This window comes from Galleria mellonella, unplaced genomic scaffold (assembly GCF_026898425.1).
Source record: "Galleria mellonella isolate WM207_F2 unplaced genomic scaffold, CSIRO_AGI_GalMel_v1 utg117, whole genome shotgun sequence".
Classification (NCBI taxonomy): Eukaryota; Metazoa; Arthropoda; class Insecta; order Lepidoptera; family Pyralidae; genus Galleria; species Galleria mellonella.
Window position 1 is genome coordinate 6,464,718 of NW_026441980.1, and position 12,101 is coordinate 6,476,818.

At 32.0% G+C, this 12,101-nt stretch overlaps 1 protein-coding gene across 13 annotated transcripts in view; it reads left to right on the plus strand.

The window, feature by feature from the left end:
- Positions 1-12,101, plus strand: part of LOC113511928 (polypyrimidine tract-binding protein 2) — a 530,476-nt gene that overhangs the window by 312,692 nt on the left and 205,683 nt on the right. For 2 of the 13 annotated variants that reach the window (XM_052896553.1, XM_052896561.1), the window contains exon 2: positions 7,148-7,201. The exons of the other annotated variants lie outside the window; for them this stretch is intronic. The gene's annotated coding sequence lies outside the window, so the exon portion shown is untranslated. The remainder of the gene's footprint in view (positions 1-7,147; positions 7,202-12,101) is intronic. 13 annotated transcript variants of the gene reach the window in all.

The following is a 12,101-nucleotide window of genomic DNA, read 5'->3' on the forward strand; positions in this document are numbered from 1 at the left end:
ATGAAAAAATATGGGCTAGGTCAACGTCAGAGGTTTTGCTATAAGCTTATTAACTTAACCTTTCTTTTGCGTTAGTCTTTTATATATAAAAAAAATATCTTTTATGGGTTTGCTATGCTCTCTTTGTGTATTATATTAAAATAATGATATTGAGAATTTTACAACCCTCTTTTAAAAACAGCGAGGTTTTTATAAACGTAAAAATGATGAAACAACAACAGGAAACCTTAATAACGGCAGCTCCGTTACACGTTATTATGAATTGGTTATGATATGAAAATATTTATTTTGAATCGTTTTTCCGTGTTCACGTTTTATTTTTGAACATTTAAGAAGTTGTTAAAATGATACAGGTACGATCGTAATTATTATATGTGGGTAAGATTTATTTTGTTATAATTTATGATTTTCCGTGTGTTGACGGAATAAGAATACAATATTATGTCTTCACATCTCATTCCCAAAATATCGTAGGGGTGACTTAAGGTAACATTGTACAGTACATTGCAAATAAAGAAAAAAATTAAATAAAATCCTTTCTACACCAAGCCGGTTGGCCGACGTAGTAATAGCTCTATTCTATTATGAACAGAAACCAATCAATCAATGAGTTAATAATATTTTATTCCACAAAAAATATATCAATAAAAAAAAACTATATTTAATATACACAATCAGCGGGTTCTTACCATGATTATTCATTTGTTTTGAACGCGCCGACATTTCGGTTATGCTACAAGAGCATTATCAAGATCATTAATTATGTATATTAAGTTCAAAGAAAAATGCGATAATCTAAAAAGTAAAAAAAAAAACTATTTTTCTATTCATATCACATAACGCACATAAAAAGATACCTTTCTTTCTTTAAATCATAGGAAAATACGAGTACTTAAATATTCGAAGCAAGTATGTAACCTCAATTAAGGCTTGTTTTTCATGAACTACATAATATACATACAAGAAAGAAAATGTTAACTTATCATTAAGATATCCAATTTTTCCTTCCATGAATCCACGAAATTCAAAGAAACAAACTTTTAAAGATAAACGCATTATTTATACTCGTATGGTTGACCATTAAAGGCAATATTTGTTTACGGGGCAGTTATGATTGGACCTAATTGAATCAAATGACGTACTATGAGTATATATACTCTCACTGAAATTAAAAATGATTTTTTATGCAAATTAGAATGGCAATCAAGCTGATGGCCCACCGGATGGAAAATGGTAACCGTTGCCTATAGACATAGGCAGTACCATAGACATAACAGAGTATATTGTTTCACCTATGATACCCCCCATGCGTTGCCATTCCTGAGGACTAAAGTGTTATTCCTCTGTACCCTATAAATTTACTGCTGTATCTCACCCTTCAAGCCGAAACACATCTATGTAAACACAAATGCTTCAAGGTAGGAACACGAATGGGACAGAGATACCCAAGCAAACGACTTTTGTACAAAGACTTCGTCTGGTAAAATGTATAAATAAGTTACTCTATTTTCTACTAACAACCCAACCCGGCTTTGCACGAGTTCAAATTGTATACATGTTATTTAAAAGAATATTTAGATAACAATGAAACCTGCATTAAAATCCATTGTACTGTTGAGTTAGAAACAAGCTGAAAAACAGAAAGCAGAAAAATCAAATTCAGTTTTTATAATTGATCTCATTTTGTCTGTTACATAAAAATAATGTATTCTTTCATTGTATAATGTCGAGTAGAATGCAGAGATTTTTGGTGATCGAATAATCAAGTTAACCGAAAATTCCTATATAGTCATCATCATCGTCATCATATCAGCCAGTAATTGTCTGTTGCTGAACTTAGGCCTCCCCCATAAAGAGGGCGTTTTGACACTACTTGCCACGCTTGACAGGCGGGTTGACAACCGCAGTCAGTTTTTGATGATACCTTAAGAAAACAATGCTGTCCATCCTTCGACCACTAAGTTCCCTTAGTCGTCTTTTACGACGCCCACGGAAAAGGAAGGGGTGACCTTTCTATATATTATCTATAATATATTTTAATTCTCGCCATATTACGAGTATCACGCAGACAAAATTTCGACTAAGGCTGACAGTTAACAATGATCTGTGTTTCCTGGTTCCATCCGACAAACAACAGTTGTAACATAAAAGATCAGATTATACTGGGGCTCAATAACACATATACGACAGCAGGATGATACGCATGTATACTCGTATGCTATATACCTTTCTCCACATCTATTTCATTTATTCGCAAGCCACATTTCCACTCGTGTTTACGTTTTCACTTAAAAAAGTAACTAAAAACACGATGACATGACAAATGTTAAGATACCCCGAACCTTTTATACGGTCGAATCAAACTCGAAGTCCATTGAATGAATTCTGAGACGGTTTTTTGCACTTAGTGTATTGGTTGTTAATTTCTTGGGAAAAATACGATTTTTAAGAGAAAATGGCGTACCTAAATTGTGTTTTTGCTCACTTAAATTGTAGAATGTGAATTTTATTTTTCATTATTGAATTGATTTTTTTAAACAGCAGTAGGTATTTACAACATTTGTTGCTTAGTTTTATCTTAGTTATTTTATCGTATGGTATATGCATCAGTCGTTCTTATAATTATTATGAAGGTAGTAATATTATTATTTTCTTCATCCAAGGGATTACGTCAATTTCCAGAATAAACAAGTCTGCTGGTTTACCCTTGTACTTATAAGGAACATTCTTTACATAATGTGATCGACATCTTGTATATATTGTCTTATAACAGTCATTCATATACAACAGAATGTTCTAATAAAAAAAGATGTGCATAATGCTAAAGTTCTTTCTTCGTTTTTACCAGGTACGTAAGGAAAAGCGAAAGTTGAAAACTTCAATTCTTCTCTGCTGTCATGTGACGTGGTCTGGTTGTAGTATTAGCTAGTGGAAACAGTCCATTTGATATTTTATAGGTAATTCATAGAATAACGGATAACTATAGATTATATTAGTAATAATATAATAAATAATAAAATGTTTAATTTTTCTTCTCACAATTATAGAACTTACACATTAAACATTATAAAATTTTATTAAACCATAGTCAATGAAGCTGCTATTTCTATTACATCCACAACTCACATTTCATCGTCCGAATACCTAAGAAGCTTTTAGATTTCATAAACAATTTATGTAGGATTATATATTGGTTTTTATATAATATTTGTACTTTCATTTTCTTGTATGAAACCGTGATAGTTTTGTTGTTAACCTTCTGGGTTCAGCGAGCGGCCATAACTCAAGAAACAATGGCGGCGCGCGGTTGTCCAGAAATAGCTGCGGAAAACAAACAAACGCCTTTACGGACACCGCACTCTCATACTAGCACTTGAAAAAAGTACAGATGTGTTTAAAATAGTTCTATTAAGTATCAACCTCAGTATATTCTCTCAGTTACGTATAACATGTAACTCAAGACTTGGCTTCGCAACAATAAAAACATCAACTACAATCGTCACAAAATTGATATATATATATCCTACAATGAAATCTTATTTATTGCAGACAGTATTATCAGAATAGTTCCAAAATAAGAGAAACATACAAAAAATCCAGAAGAAATTAAGAATCTCTCGTATTTTAAAGTTGCTTATAAATCGTCCAGTATCTTCTTTACAAATTATATTTGCGAGAAATATTGCCAATTTCCTTTGCTTTAAATATAGTGATTTAACATATCTGCAGTTATCTATTTTTTACGATCAAAAATAAACAGTTTCGCCGTATGCATACAAGAAATTATTAATTAAAAATTCAGTGACCTGGCAGTTACAACGATATCCCAAAATTACAAGTCGTTAAAAGGGCGCACATTCAATTAAAGTTGGGCAAGCACATGTCCCAAATATGTCTGACTATTTCAAAATTACTGCTCTAAACACAGTAGGTAACATATAATTATTATACTATGTTGATAGCGGCTTCAATTTAATACCGGTGATCTTGCAAAATTTAATTAACGTAATTCTACCCCAGCTTTTATTTACATAAATCTGTCATCACTGTAATCTGTAATATTTTAACTCGTTCTTTTATAATTTTATATCTAATGTTTTAGGCGAGAAACGTAATAAATGTGTAGATGGAGTATATACTCTATAAGAGAGGTTCATATAAAATTTTAAATGAATAGTCTCTGCTTTGCGGATTATAAAATAGATTTAAAATGAATACAAAAATAATTAACATTTCCCGTGATTCATGACTTGCAGTTCCTGAAAAGAATTTAATACCGGTGCTCCAGGTTGGTCTATGCAGCGCTGTGAAATTCCAAACTACACGTTGATTCTGTTTCAACTTCATAGTCGAGTGCATTGCGAATCAATACGCTCTTGGCAAATGAAAACAGATCGCCCGCTAGATATAATAATAGTAAAAAACAAACTATTCATACGAATGCAGTGGTAAAATCTTTAGCTTTCATCGCTTAGTTGCAATGGGGAAACGGGGCCTGTCCTAATGTAGGGAAATTGCCGTCACAGCCTTTCAGCGTCCGGCCACGGCTATCATTTCCAAGATAAGCGCTTAAAAGCCTCATGGAAAACGCTTTCAGCACGCGGATTATTAAGGGAGTGGTTCCATACTTTTTGCTCTTGTGTCCATCAGGTTAGTCTTGTCTCGTGTGTTCTAAATGCTACAGTGGCCTTATCACAAACTCTTCAATGTCGAATACCTATTAAACCTGTAAGTAAAGATATAAAATAATATCTCAAATATGTTTGTATTTTATTATTCACTAAAATATATCATTTCGTGAAAATTTTGTAAATATGATTTGATGTTTTCCAAACACAGTTAAGGATGCATTTCTAATCGTAATGGACTGTATATACTACATATGAGTGTAAAGCTTTGAAATAATATAACTAATTGGTATGTTATTGCTATTAGATATATGTACCAGCGGCATACGCGCGTATCTCCTGTCTAAAACATATAAAACATAGACATTTTAAAACGTATATAGTATGTGGGTGTTCTGAATGTTTAGTGTAACACCGTGACGGCTGGAAACAAAAATAGATACCTATATTCACTCTTTAAACAATTTGCAATACCAAAGAGATACTAGGTGCGAGTAATGATTTATTTGAATTGCAAAAATTCTCATAGAGCATTAAATTACGTCACTGTAAGAAAAAGTCGGAAAATTTTAAAGCAATAGCATAATGTTAGCATAACCTAATAATCTTAATGCATTAGATTACAAAGGGCTTACTTGGAGGGAGAGTGATGGGCGGGGAGGTTTCCCTTTATTTTGCTTCATAATATTAGATTTTTATGATTATTTTAAAAGGGACGAAGGGCGGTTACAATTCAGAGGTCGCTATGCTTATCGCGTTACGGATTGCATATATGAACAATGGTACTCTTTGTTTGAATCTTCTAGGCGAGTAATGGTGCGTCAGGGGTAGGGTTGCGCGGCGCGGGATGGGAGGTACGTACTTGCAATGCAATGCCGCTGCACTTGCCCTGGTCAGGAAGCGCGGCGGAATGCAGTCAGTCGCGTTTGTACCACCGCTTCGAGGGGAAAGGTAGGGGGGGATATGAAAGGGCAATGCACGCAGCGCCGGCGCAACTCTGCCTCCCATTCAGTATATCCCAATGATGCTGTATTTATTTCCTATTTGTAATGTTAGATGATTACTGACTTTGCTATCTAGAAGCCATATTATACACTTTTATTATTTATGAATATTTTGATCTTATCGTCTTAAATCTGAACTGTCAGTAAGTTTTACTAACAATATAGAATGTTTATTATTTCTGTAATAATCTTATTATATACAGCCTTGTCAAGAAAAAAAGAAATAAGTAAAATACTTAGTACTTAAAGTTTATGATGATTGACAGGACTTCTTACCTTTCTAACAGGTATTATAAATAACAAAGTTATTTTTACCTGACTGCAGAAAAGATGTTTAAAAGTTTTAAAGGTGTATTTAATAATATAAGTAAGAAGCTTTGTAAATATATCTGTATCTTTTGCAGAATGTACAACTTAAATTATTTTATGGCATTGTTACATTTGTGTTAATTCTGACAATAGTATATATAGACCATATGACAACACTATAAAATAAATTTATTTATTTTATTTATTCTTTATTGTACACAAAAAAATTACAAACATATATATATATATATATATATTAAATAAAGATGTACAACGTGCGAGCTTAACTCTGTAAGAGTTCTCTTCCAGCAAACCCTCAGTGGAAAGGAGCATTAATTACCAGCGGACAGTGTGCGTACAACAAATGTGACAGATAAAAGCTACCACAATTGTATTTTATACTATTAAAAATATTAAACATTATTTATTGATATTTTTGATAATTAGTTACAGTACTATATACTGTTGTAATTCCATATATACCTATTTAAAAATATAGATAAATAGAGCTTTTATATCGTGGTCTTTTATTTCGGGTCAAAGCAATATATTCACCTGTCAGTTAACATTTTGTATTCGGTATCCTTATCATTTGATACTGTACGTATAAAATTTCATTAACCCAATTGTATTTGAGATTCATTTCAAAAGAATGGCAAACAGCACGAGCGAATTGAAGCGAATACGTCACCCACTCCCGCATATACCTACTCATGCACGCAATGATACAGAGCCGACATCGCTTTGAGCCCCCCCGAGAGCCGCAATTTCACTCTATGCGCGCGTTCCGAACACGGCACGGTTCGGAATGCAGTTGTTATATGCGTTATATCCACACCACTCGAAAGGATTACCCACTAGTTGGTGGCGATTAACTGGCGCGCTCGTGGTTCTCCGGTGTGGCTATCGGTTTGTTTCCGAACGTACTAGCGTTTGAATTCGGAATGTTGTTTCGGGTTTCGAATAACTTTAATTAAATTTGCTTTGAAACGCTTCAATGGGTGTTATCCAATTCATTGCTAATTTGGAATACCAGAAACTTTTAACGTCATAGACATTTTCAATTTTAAACACTATCCATTTTGTTATTAACCACTCGTGTTTTAATTAATTCCTGTTATCGAGAAGAGTTATATTCCTGCTGGTAGTGTTATTGAATGTCATTTCTATTTATGTGGACTAAAATCTGTATTCTCTCTTTCACAGGTACGTGGGTGTTGTTAGAGAAAGTTCACGTAGATTTCATTCATTTACAACTGCGTAAGTAGCAGATTTATTTTATTTTGCTTATTGTTTTTATCCCCTCTTTTCGTTGTTAGCAGCTCGTAAACACCGACATTCCATAAATAGAGTGGAGCTCAAAGTTTCACACCGTAATGACTGTCTTCTTAAGTAGATCTCGCAAGATAGGAACTGCAACTTCCACGTGGCGTCAAAAAACTTGGCGAAAACTGCTATTTTTCAACGTCTCGTAAACTAACGATTTCTTCGTTACGTTGAAGTTAGTTAAGGTGTTACGACTCATTAATATTATTCTGTCATATAAATGTATGTCACTAAAGTACATATTATGATTGTGTCGTAATTACTATCATGACATTATAAGTCTAATTTATATTAATAATTTTTACTGTATCAAACTAGATATTATCCAAAAGTGTTATTTGCTTTCCGCTTAGTTTCAAACTATTACATTTCGTAACAAAAGTCATTGTCGTCGGAACATTTGACCTGAAATGTACGAAACTTAACTATAGCAGCTCTAGTTGCATTTGAATAGCAGTGTCTCGAATCGGTGTGATTATACGCGAGAGCTCTGAATGGGGCTGAACAAACAGAAAGGCTTTTAGAAAGCCCTCTAGGTCTCAGGTAGACAGCTTACGTCGATACCTATAGGTACCTACAATAACTAGGAACTCTATGATGAATGTCCACTGTTAAAACTCTTGTGTTCATTATTAAAGCAGTTACATTGACGTTACAAACAGTTTCTTTTTCATATCTGTGGCAAACACTCGATGATTTCTTGAAGTTGTCCGTTGATCTAGTTCTATAATCGTGGCACATCATTTTTATCCGCCATTTTAAAACTTTGAGTTTTAAATTTTTCGTTTTGTTACGAGTCTGAAAATCATATCAGCATGAAATGACCGAACTAATGTCTGTAACATATAACCATAGCCCATTATTGACTCTCTTAATATAGTAATGAATAAGGAGATCATAAATATAATGTAATACCAATCACATCAACTACCTGATACTCAAAATTACTTTACCATAAAAATTTTATTCAACTTGGTCATATACAGAATATGGAATGTCTTTTATGGGCATTAATTCCATATTCTATGACATAGTAGACTATCGAATGAATGATGAGAATCTAGCTTAATCACTGAGAGTAAATATGTACTACATAATACCTACCGAAATAATCAAGAATCATGTTAACAGAAACAATTTGGTGGCAAATCAGTCATTATGTACCACAATTTTTTTTTTCATAGGATATAATTATACACTTTTGACTATGGGTATTATAATAGTTTGTTTTAATAATGAGTCGTAATTTATTTGACTGTCCTATATCCCGACTGATCTGTGTTAAATATCTAGTTTCGTGACAGAAAAATAGGACTCTGTAGTATAATTAACTGTATTTTTTTTAAACTACAGCTATTACTGAGGGTGAAATATTTAAAATCTCCAAAAGATTTATAGCTACCTGTGCTGAAAAACAATGATACCAACATATATTACATAAAGTGTATATATTTCAAGTAACTAAAAAAATGTGTCAAAAACATATCATAAAGAAAATGAAAAAGAAAATACAAATGTGTATATAAAAAATATGCTATTTGCCACCTTCATAGTATTAAAAAAAGATCAGCTGTTATCAATAACATTTTACGAAATCTTTCATTACTTTACATTATGACTGTCATTGGACTTAATGTCCAATGACAGTCATTATTGTGCACTAAGATTATTTAATAATATAACCTATGAATTAAAACTTAAAAGAACAATTTTATTATTCAGTTGTGTTTACAAAGTTAGATAAAACAAAAACATCTTTGCTAGCCTCTCTCCTCCCTCTCTTAATAGTAACAACTATTTGTGCTATTTCACTAAAACTGAAGTTAAAGCGTTAGCAATTATTTAACCTAGACTTTTTAGTGTTAAGCTCAATCATATTTAAATTTTTGTTCAGAACCTCTTCCGTCGGTCCTCTGTCTAGAATGAGAAATTTGATTGTAAAAACGACATTTTCTTGATACATTTTACGTTGTTTATTTGATATAAAATGAGTTTTTGTTTTCTATAATTAAATTTGCAACCGCTCACCTTGTATTAATTTTCGAAATGTGTCCTTAGGGATAATAATGAGAAAGTCATTTAATACTTTTTCTAGACTATGCTAAAAGTTTAGAAGCTTTATTAAAAATAATTTGATGTTTTTAGCGACTTTCAACGCCCTTTTTGACATGTCGTAAATTATTTAGTTTTGTCTATACTAAATACTCTTCCTTTTCTTATAGGAAATGACTAAGGAAACTTAATGATCGAGAGATGGGCAGTAGCGTCCCTCTTACAGCATTACCAGGGGTTAAGGTGCCAATCCGTCTACCAAGTGTGACAACTACTGGCAAAACCCCCCTTAAGGGAAAGCCTATGTTTAGCAATGGACAGATAACGGTTGATATAATGATGATAATGCTAAATGGAAATGTCAACTGGAATTACGTCCAAGGGAAGTTTTTGGTAAAGCGATCAATCGACTTTACTTCATTTGTTTGGTACAAAATCACTATAAGAAGAATGATTGTTGGTTTCATGGAGTCGGTATATTGATATTTTATTGATCTATTGACGGTAGATTCTTTTCTTTTTTTCTATCAAGTAGCTAAACTGAGCATAATTTTTACCGTATATTACTATAAGTTACTAAATAAACTTAAAACTTCCTCAGTGTAAGACCATGTTGTGGTTTTGTAAATAATTACTGTCAATATATTATTGTTAAAGACAATCATCTTCTAATTTTCTAACTCTTTAAGATCTTCTGGATATGTCTAAGCTGATTACCAAAGTGTGAAGTTTTGAAACAAAACTGATTTTAGTTTTATTTTTAAAGGAGCCACTGGTAAGGTATCAGTTAGTCGACTCTGAAGTGTTTCCAAGTGTGGGTTCAAACTGCTTAAGTTTCACAAATAAGCGGTTTAAATGATGACAGTGTTGCGGATTTGTAGTCCTTTTTCCACTGTTAGTAATAGGCGACAAACGATGGTTTTTGGCTATATCAATGAACTAGAAATACATTTGATAATTTTACACACACATTACACAGTCTGTATTTCTTCATTCTTTAACATGCTCATAAAAAACTGTCTCATACAAAATTTTAAGCTCCCACACTCTTTGATTCAGTACCTTTTTCTGTACATTGATAAATCTAATCTTTTGACAGTGTCGCGATAATTGAGAAATTGTAAAAGAAACTAACAGTTCCATATAAATTACATATTTTTACCACTCCTTTTCATCCCTAAACATCGTAAGAGGCATCTGACGGAACAAAGCACAATAATTCAATGTAAAAGAAGTTAATCTTAAAATAAATCCCAACCAAACCACCTACACCCCGTATCTGGCTATATTAAATTGATTAATGGATTGTTAAGATTATAGTAATATTGCACAACTTTTTTAAGTAACATAATTGTTTTAACTTTGATTGTTCTTTTAATAAATTTTACGCAGTACTGTACAATATTGTTCCAATAAACATTTTTATGGTACTGAACTTGAGCTCATTACATCATTAAAGTATCGCAGTCCGCTGTACGACGTGCCCAGGTGTGGGCTCTAACGGGGCAAGTTTCTCAAATGTGCGGCTTAAATAATGACAGTGTTACGGGACTTTGGTTCTGTCACATTAATAGCGACTAGCAATATGTCCGCTATATAATGTTTCAATATTTTTAATATTGCAACTTGTATATAAAATATTTATTATTTATATTTTTAATGCAAATAAGAACTACATATTAACCTTATAGCTTTATTAATGATGGAAAATTACTATAACTGTGTTTAGTCAAATTTATTTATTGTAATTAGTGTATTTGATACTTAAAAGAAATGCACAAGTACCAACAACCTGTTCCTATAGTTGTATTGAAACGTGAAAAACAAATTGAAAACAAATAAAAAATTTTTTATTGAACTCATAATTTCTTTTGAATTCTTTTTGTTTTATGTCTCTTTAACAACAAAAATCCAGTGTGTTATTAATATGAATTCAAGAAACTCCTAAAATAATTGAGATACTCATAACGTCATAACACGGAAACATTTCGTTTCGATCTTTTGTTTTAAAGTACATAATAAAGGGTGGTATTAATATCTTGTTTAATAAAATGTTGCTCGCGAGCATTTTAGTCTTCTGGGTCTTTGAATAGCTTCTTCAAAGGCAGAATGCATACCGGCTTTGGATTTTAAAATACTGCATGAATGAATTTAATAAAAACGTCTTTTACTATAAAAGCTTTGTTAAACTCTGTACTTACTTTCAGCTATTTTGCTTTGTGTCATTGATTATTCTGTAATAGCAAAATGTGGCTAGGCAAATTCTTGTCAAATTTAAGCATTTCAAATATAAAAAAAAATCTTATAAATTACCATTATACAAAGCAAAAAGAGTAGATACTGTTTTTAAACAATGCAGCACGCCTTATATTGAATATATTATATGTAAAGGTTCACTAAGAAAAGATTTTCTGTAATTCCCTCGATTCTTTTTTTTTATATTTAATTAATCGATAATTCTTCTTTTGCAATAGGAACTTTACGAAATCTTTGTTATTAATTTCTTGCTTACGTCACGAAAGGAGCTAAATATTTAAAATACCAAGTTTCTTATACACTGACAGTTCATTCAGTCTGTATAATAGGTATTTAATACAATTAAAAGAAAAACCTGAACTAAATTAAATATAAAGACTGAAGATGAAAATGTTATTTTCAGATAAATATAATTTATTATTTAATTAAGTTGAAGGAGATTTATCCAACAATATAATGTAAAGAAACGTTTCTCCTTCCAGAGTTGTGGCCTAAGGGAAATCGTATTTCGTCGGTACTGGGAGCA